This window comes from Myotis daubentonii, chromosome 7 (genome assembly GCF_963259705.1).
Source record: "Myotis daubentonii chromosome 7, mMyoDau2.1, whole genome shotgun sequence".
Classification (NCBI taxonomy): Eukaryota; Metazoa; Chordata; class Mammalia; order Chiroptera; family Vespertilionidae; genus Myotis; species Myotis daubentonii.
This window is the reverse complement of record NC_081846.1, coordinates 93,155,791-93,164,967: the sequence shown is the minus strand read 5'-3', so window position 1 is coordinate 93,164,967 and position 9,177 is coordinate 93,155,791. Positions and strand designations below refer to the sequence as shown.

General features: G+C 48.3%; 1 pseudogene; it reads left to right on the top strand.

The window, feature by feature from the left end:
• Positions 1 to 3,825: 3,825 nt before the first annotated feature.
• LOC132238734 (WD repeat domain phosphoinositide-interacting protein 3-like) lies at positions 3,826 to 6,248 on the top strand (annotated as a pseudogene).
• The last annotated feature ends 2,929 nt before the right edge of the window (positions 6,249 to 9,177 follow it).

Sequence of the window (9,177 nt, the reverse complement as noted above, 5' to 3'; positions counted from 1 at the left end):
AGGGGGGGGGTGGAGGTAAACAGGATGCCCACGGACACCTCCATTCAGGGGAGTTCTCACAGTTCCCAGAGGGTGTGGGCTCCCACACTTCTCCATTCAACCGTTGTCTCGTTTGTGGTTCAGCAGCTGTTCACCCAGCACACACCTGTCTCTTTGGAGCACCTTTTCTCCCCACAGTGTATATGTCAGTGCTTGTGTCGGGACGAGCCCAGCACCTTCTCTGGTGCCACCCTCTTTCCTGACCTTCACTCCCTCCCATTTCTATCTCTGCATTTCCCTTGGGGTCAGATCACACTTGCTGGGGTCCTAATTCCTGGAGAGATGAAATGCCAGAAAATGGAATTCTAGAAAACTGTAAATAAAACTATAAAACTCAGTTCTCTGAACCTCAGGCATTTAAGATTTCACACACAAGACTGCAAAAATTTGAATTCAATGCAATTCCATTCAGTTGCCCAAACACAGACCCTTTACCCTGCATCTGGCACAGAGCTGGGCCTGGGGTGCCTCGCTCTTGTGTCACAATGCACACACTCAGGTCCTTGGAGAAGGGGCGGACATTTCAGTGACTAGTTTGAAACATCGGACCCTTAAGTGCAACATAGACCGATGTGCCAGCCCCAGAGTGACAGAGTGAAGATAGGACGGGCGGAAGGCGAGGTGCAGGTGGTGCTGCTTAGGGAAGTAATGAGAGAGCTGAACATTGAGGGGCTAATCAGGTGTGCCTGATAGGAAAGAAGGGGAAGAGGCCTGTCCGGCACAGGAACCAGAGAGAGACAGGGAGAGAGGTGCAGCTAATAGGAGGTCTGGAGAACAGTTACCTGACCTTATATGAAGAATTCCCGGGACTTTAGGTCGTTGAGCACACTGAGGGCCATGTGTGGACAATGTGGGTCTCTGCTAATGTGGAAGTCACCATCCCTATGCCTCAATGCCAGGCTTTCCCCACTACTCCTTTCCCACAAATAGTCTCATAGGGTAATTCATTCCTTTATCGAAAACCTAGTTGGATGGTTCCTGGATGTGAAGAGAGTGGAGGTGATGATGCCTGGATGTGATGGTTCCTGGGTGTGATGGTTCCTGGGTGTGATGGTTCTTGGAGGTGATGGTTCCTGGAGGTGATGGTTCCTGGAGATGATGGTTCCTGGGTGTGATGGTTCTTGGAGGTGATGGTTCCTGGGTGTGATGGTTCCTGGGTGTGATGGTTTCTGGAGATGATGGTTCCTGGAGGTGATGGTTCCTGGAGGTGATGGTTCCTGGGTGTGATGGTTCCTGGATGTGATGGTTCCTGGATGTGATGGTTCCTGGGTGTGATGGTTCCTGGAGATGATGGTTCCTGGAGGTGATGGTTCCTGGATGTGATGGTTCCTGGAGGTGATGGATCCTGGGTGTTATGGTTCTTGGAGGTGATGGTTCCTGGGTGTGATGGTTCCTGGATGTGATGGTTCCTGGATGTGATGGTTCCTGGGTGTGATGGTTCCTGGAGATGATGGTTCCTGGAGGTGATGGTTCCTGGAGGTGATGGTTCCTGGATGTGATGGTTCCTGGGTGTGATGGTTCTTGGAGGTGATGGTTCCTGGAGGTGATGGTTCCTGGAGGTGATGGTTCCTGGAGGTGATGGTTCCTGGGTGTGATTGTTCCTGGGTGTGATGGTTCCTGGGTGTGATGGTTTGTGGAGATGGTGGTTCCTGGAGGTGATGGTTCCTGGGTGTGATGGTTTGTGGAGATGATGGTTCCTGGAGGTGATGGTTCCTGGATGTGATGGTTTGTGGAGATGATGGTTCCTGGAGGTGATGGTTCCTGGAGGTGATGGTTCCTGGGTGTGATGGTTTGTGGAGATGATGGTTCCTGGAGGTGATGGTTCCTGGAGGTGATGGTTCCTGGAAGTGATGGTTCCTGGAGGTGATGGTTCCTTGGTGGGATGGTTCTTGGAGCTGAAGAGAGTGGATGTGTGAGCAGCAATCTGAGTGTCAGTGGCCCTCCTTCAGGGGGTCTGTGAGGCCTGCCATGCTTGGGCTCCTGGGGCTCACAGGCTGAGTAGAAGCTCCACAGTCTTTGGTGGAAACGTGTTCCTGCTTGGTCACATTTAACTTAGAAGATAATTGCCTATCTACACAATCAGTTTTTGGATGAAGGAGTTTTCAGAGGGTGAATGGGAGGAAGCATTTATTAAGTACCTATAGCAGGGGCCCTCTTATAACTAGGACTTTACCTCACAACTCTGTGAGGTGGGATTGTTAGCTCCAATCTCTAGAGGAGAACAGGAGCCTCGGAGAGGGTAAGTGACTTGCCCCAGGTCACCCAGAGAGTGTGTGCCAGCCAGCATTTCCGTCTCGATTGGACGGACTGGAAGCCCCACTCCCAAGATGCGCCCACGGGCCGCGGCTCGGCACCCGCCTGCCTGTCCGGCAGCTGCGTGCCCATGAGGCTCAGGTACGGAGTGTGGCTGGTATGACTGAGCATGCTTTCACCTTTTTGGAATTGTAATTAATTTAAATTTAAAATTAGAAACTGAGGCTCCATTCAGTTATTGGAGGACTTTCATGTGTGTTTGGAACAACTTGGGCATGTGAACTGCTCTTTCAACCGTACATGTGACACGTTAAAGACAGGTTAAATGTTTCTGAGGCAAATAGCTGTCCCAGCTGAGACACTTGAAGTATAAAATACCCCAGATTTGGAAGTGCATTGACTACATGTTGAGGTATAATATTTTGGACATATTGGATTAAATAAAAATATTTTAGAGATTAATTTCACCTGTTTCTTTCCTCTGTTTATGTGGCTATTAGAAAATTGAAAAGTAAATATGTGGCTGAAATTTTATTTCCATTGGAGTGTGCAGTTCTAAAGCAGATTTGTTTGTTTTTGTTGATCCTCACCCGAGGGGATTTTTCCATTGATATTTTAGAGTGGAAAGGAGGGGGAAAGACAGAGCAAGAGAAACATGGATGTGAGAGAGACACATATATTGTTTGCCTCCCACATGCACCTGGGGATCGAGCCTTCAAACAAGATACGTGCCCTTGACTGGAATCGAACCTGGGAGCCCTTCTGTTCATGGGCCGATGCTCTACCCATGAGACAAACCGGCCAGGGCTAAACCAGAAGTTTAAATAAATTAATGAAGTTTGTTAACTTGTCAGGTTCACTGTATGCAGCACAAACTAGTAATACAGCACATTCTGCAAACAGACTGACGTTCCTGCCAGCGACCCCATGGGCCCGCAGGCCCCAGGCTCGGGAGGCCTTCTGTGAAGGGGAAGGCACCCATCTCGGGTGACACATTCAGAGCAGCAGGCACCAGGCCCGAGGGCAGGCACCTGCAGGCGCCGGAGGGAAGTGATTACAGGGGTGAGCAGGGAGTGGGCAGGAGAAGGGCGCTGATGTGGACTCGGTCCTGCTCAGAGGGGCTTTCAGACACCCCGCTGGTCCAGGCCATGGACAGAGCCCCAGCCACCAGCCCAGGCCTCTGCGGGAGCGCGCCCCATGGGAGCAAGGCTGACGTTCTCATAGCCAATTGCGGGGTTCATTTTTGTCTGAGTCAGTTATTACAAAGGGTTTCTTTTTGCCCTCCATGACTACTGTTTGCGAAGCTCAGATTTAGTGTTAGAAGTCTGACTTTTCCTTCATGTCAAACTTTACTGACAGAGCAGCATACAAGTATTTGAGGGGAGAAAAGGAAGTAAAATAAGGTAAACTTTCAAGTTAATGAGGAGGGTTCGCTTCCAGCCGCGGTGGCCTCGGTGGCGGCCTGACGGGACCCTGTGCCTGGCCTCCTTGAGCGGAATGCGGCGCTGATGAGTGCGGACCCTCGGTGGCGCCATGAACCTCCTGCCATGTAACCCCCCGTGGCAGCAGGCTGCTCTATGCCGGCTTCAACCAGGACCATGGATGTTTTGCATGTGGGATGGAAAATGGATTCCGAGTCTATAACACTGACCCACTAAAAGAAAAAGAGAAACAAGGATACTTTTTACTTAAATTGACTCAGAATCATGGAGAGGAGTTAAAGAGTTGATTACTAGCAGCAATAAAAGAGAACAAAATAATAATAGGCATGGAAGAATCTAAAAAATAAGCTAAGAGAAAGACACCACACGTCTGTGCAGCTGTGACTGGACAGAATTTCTGGAAGGAGGAGTTGGCCATGTTGAAATGTTATTCCGCTGCAACTATTTAGCTTTAGTTGGTGGTGGGAAGAAGCCAATAATACCCTCCCAACAGAGTGATGATCTGGGATGACCTGAAAAAGAAGACTGTCATTGAAATAGAATTTTCTACAGAAGTCAAGGCAGTCAAATTGCGGTGAAATAGAATTGTGGTTGTTTTGGACTCTATGATTAAGGTGTTTACATTCACACACAATCCCCACCAATTGCACGTCTTTGAAACCTGCTATAACCCTAAAGGCCTCTGTGTCCTGTGCCCGAATAGCAACAACTCCCTCCTGGCCTTCCCCGGGACACACACGGGCCACGCGCAGCTCGTGGATCTGGCCAGCACCGGGAAGCCGCCTGTGGACATTCCTGCCCACGAGGGCGTTCTGAGCTGCATTGCTCTCAACCTGCAGGGAACAAGAATTGCAACTGCATCTGAAAAAGGAACCTTTATAAGAATATGTGATACTTCATCAGGGCATTTAATCCAGGAGCTACGAAGAGGATCTCAAGCAGCCAATATTTACTGCATCAACTTCACTCAGGACGCATCCCTCATCTGCGTGTCCAGTGACCACGGCACGGTGCACATCTTCGCTGCTGAGGACCCGAAAAGGAATAAGCAGTCCAGTTTGTCATCAGCCAGTTTCCTTCCAAAATACTTCAGTTCCAAGTGGAGTTTTTCCAAGTTTCAGGTTCCCTCATGCTCTCCATGCATTTGTGCCTTTGGAACAGAGCCAAACGCTGTCATTGCAATCTGTGCAGATGGCAGCTACTACAAATGCCCGTTCAACCCCAAGGGGGAGTGCATCCGGGATGTCTACGCCCAGTTTCTAGAAATGACCGACAAGCTGTGACTCTTCACCCAGAGTGCAATCAACACCCACGGCCGAGTGCCCCCAAAGTGCTGAGTGTGCCCCTCACACTTCTGGGGCTGGTGCCGGCACCTCTGGGCCTTGTGGGTGACGGGCTGGAGGGGCCTCCGGGGACCTTGGTCTTGAAGCCACATGTGGTTGTCTGTTTCCTAAGCAAGGCTTCGCATTTCCAGTATTAAAGGAAGGATGAGCGCCCGAGCATCGTGGACACTCGTGGCTCCGAGCATCCGAGCCTGCCTGCTGGCTTGCTCCTGTAGTTCAGCCGTGACAGTAGCTTTCACCAGGTCACTGCTTCCTCCCACCTGCAGTCGGGGCTCCAAACAGACTTCGGGGCTGGGTTGAGAAAAGGATGGACACATAGAAATTTGTTTTGTCAACAGGTTCTGTCGTTTTCACTGAGTCTATAGTGGGAAAATGGACAGATGTGTAAATGTTAGTTCTTACAACCAGATTTGAATAGAATAATCATACCAGCAGCTTGCTTTAGAAAAGGAGGAAGGAATTTTCTCCCATCTGAACATGAAGAGCAACAGCTGTGAGTCCCGCCGTGGTCCCTGTGCCCACTGTCACCTGTGTTTAGGCTGTGCGCACGTGCTGGCGGCCTGTCTTTCTGTTGGAGTCGAGGCAAACACGGGACCTCCCGGTGAGGAGGTCGCTTGTGCATCACCTGGGTCTCCTGGCGAAAACTCCCTGTTGTGTGCAGGGAACAGCAATGCATAGACTTTAAAGTGAGTCATAGAAGAAAGCATCACTTAGAGGATCTGAAGGGAAACATTGACATCTCAGCAGAGCGGAGCGGGGAGCCCTCCCCTGCCACTTCCACTTCCTGCCTCACTACCTTTTCTCTCCCCAGCACTTGTAAGAAGAGCGGCACACTAGCATTGAGAGTGAAGGGCACATAACTGTACCATTGGGTAACTCATAGGCTATGGGCTCAGTGTCCGTGCCGGTGAGGACTGCTTTTGAAGTTCTCAAAGCCCCTTTGAAGAAACTTCGCTGCAGGTTTGATTTCAGGTAGCAAACAGGATCTGCAGCAGCAAGGCCTCCGTTTGCCAGTTCTTTCACTGTCGTGTAATCAGCTAACTTTGTATGTGGGTTTCAATGTCAAGGATGCATGTTCCTTTCATGTGTATTTAATCATGAAATTTAATTTTGCACACTTATTTTTAATGTTTCTTTTAAATAAAAGTGACTAATTTTGTTGTAAAAAAAAGTTAATGAGGAAACAAATGATATTAGTGAGAGGTGAGTTATGTTGATAATTTGAAAAAATAATTGTGATTAGTATTAGGATTTGTTTTGGGTGCCGTTTTTAGTACTTGTTTGAGGCGCTCACTTCTCCAGCAGTAGTAAGGCTATTGCTCAGGATTCTAATGTCTGCACTTTTTCTTCTGAGGAGGGAGGGAGAGGGAGAGGGGAAGGGAGAGGGAGAGGGAGGGAGAGAGAGAGAGAGAGAGAGAGAGAGAGAGAGAGAGAGAGAGAGAGGAGAGAGCAATAGGAGTGTGGAAAATTTTGGAGTTAGGATGACTTTATACCCTTAATAGTGGTTGATTTAATATTTGTGGTTTCACGTACTTATGTGCAAAGCACCCCAAAAAACCCTAACATGGTAAATGGTCATTTTGACACAAAAGGTGGATCTTTGAGTGTGTCAGGGTCAGGGCAGCACTGACCAGTGATGCTCAGAAGGTTCCTGATTGACTGGTTGAGGATTCCACCTGTCAGAGAGCCCACGCTGGGGCTCAGTGTACAACTCCACTTGGTCCTGGCGTCTTGGTTTGAGGGTCGCCACCTGGGCCTGTCCTGTTTTCTCCAAGTTCCTTCCCTCTCATTAGAGTGTGATTGGCCAGCCAGAAGGTCAGTGCAGCAGCACCTGCTGTGAGGAGGTGTGGGGAGGGAGGGGACAGAGAGCAGGAAATGGGTCCTGGAGTAATTCTATGTGTGCGTGGCCAGACCTCCCTTCAGCTGTGCCCATCTGAGGAGCACACAGGGGAAGACAGAATCTGAGGCGGCCTGTAGCGGTGTCAGTGCTGCCTTGAGCGGCATTATTAGCACAGCAGAAAGTCGACAACCGACAGAACTGCAGGAATTCAAGGATCCTTCCCAGCTCCCTAAGGCAGACCCGTGGTTTTGTCATTTTTATAGTCATGGAAACAATCTTCACTCCATCATAGTGTGACCTCCATAATGCCTTTCTCCTCTGATCAGTGTGGTGTGCACCACAATCTTATTACAGGCAGATGTGTTATATGTTTATTTCTTGAGTAGCTAGCTTTAGGCAGCTCAACATGAAAACTCATTCAGCACACTAAAGCGAGGTAAGGGGAGAACCAGCTCAGGCAGAGCTAGAATGGAGTTCTATTTAGATAGACTTTCCGTAAACAGGACATTCAAAGACATGTGAAACCCAGGGACTTCCCAGGACAACTTTGATTCAGGCGAGCCTCTGTGTATGAAAACCCAGACAAAGAGCACTGACCACCTAGGGACACCTGAATTTTAGAGAGGTTTTTGCCTTATGAAGACATCTTCTTCAACTGAAGCGCCTCTCATGATGACAAGTCACCAACGATGCTGAAAATGCACAAACAGGGCAAAGAATACGAGTTCAGGGCTAAGAACTTCCAAACTTTAAGAAAACTGAGGAAGGAAGATAATTGAAAAAATGGGGCTCTGTAATAAAGTGGTGCTAACGAACCTGTTTTGAGATGACTTATTAAATAGTCATTTTATGAAAATTGCAGGACATATTCATGGCTAAATTAAAATGGTCCAGAGGATATAAGGTGAAGAGTATGTCTTCTAATCCACTCACCCCAAAATTACCATCATTAATCACTTTTTATTTATCTGTCCAGAAATTTCCTATGCATTTTTTTCTTGCCAATAGTGCATGAAAATTCCTGATTCTTTCTAGACCTTTCTAATATTTGCCAAAATTCACAGGAGAAAAAATTTATTTCATTTGTTCAGTCACTCAAATATATTAATGAGCACCCACTGCTACCGGAGGTGGGCCAGTCTGGAAATTGAGTCTTGTAGCATGATGGGAAAGGCATTTTAGGGATACTTGCCAAGGAGGATTCGAGCAATAGTGGCAAGATTATTAGCAGAGCACACAGGGCACAGATGCTCTTATAAGACTGCTGCGCTCCATGAGGCACTTCCCTGGCAGGTCTAGCAGCAGAAGCTGGTCAATGTTGTTGGTCTGCCCATGGGCACACCAGGCCTGATGTCTCATCTGAGACCAGGTTGATTTGCATTAGCTCTGTCTTGCTGCAGAAGGCCAGCTTCAGGGGATGCAGACCCACACTTGTGCCCACTAGGGCCTGGAGGGCGAGGCCCAGAGCTGCAGTGCTGATAGTCCAGCACAGCCTCTAATCCCAGCTATGCTTTGGCCCAACACTGCTGCCAAAAGTGACTTGGAACTTAGTTAAGCTCCCCTATATTTCCTTAGGCTTGGGAGAGAGCAGGCTTTTTTCAAACTATCCAATCTCTTTTCTGGGGCTTGTATCGTTATTCTATATGATTTCCCACCCCCAGATTTTCCCAAATTTGTCTCTTCCTCTTAATGTTGCCATTTTGGCTTCTACTGTGCATGCACCCATTGAAAGTACTACTGCTGAGCCAATCTTGAAATTCTGGCAAGAGTGAACAAACAAGTAAAAATTTCTATACTTGAGAAATGACATATTTTTGCTTAAGTGTCTTGGTAAAGCACAGTGTTCCTGTTTCCAGTCACCACATGTGCAGATTCACCAGGTGACCACAGAAGAACAAAGTTAGTATCAGGAACAGGATGACCAGACAAGACATACTGCACGTCTGCAGAAAAAACCCTCTGCTTCTCCCCTTAACTCAACTACCACTTCCTTTTCATCCTATATAATTAGCTGGCTTCACAAGAGCTGTTGAGATGGGCGTTGGGACAGGAATTCCCATTTTCTCAAGTTGCTGGCAATTGAATAAACCACTTTCCTTCTCACCAGCACTTGTCTCATGAGTTTTCTTTTTGGGCATGCAGCCAACTCAGGTTTGGTTTTAAAGGGACTTTCCCCCGCACAACCTTCTCCCCTTCCCCTGCCCAGTTAATCTGGGGAACAGTTCCAGTTGTTCCATGGCATAGTTGGGAAATAGGTCTC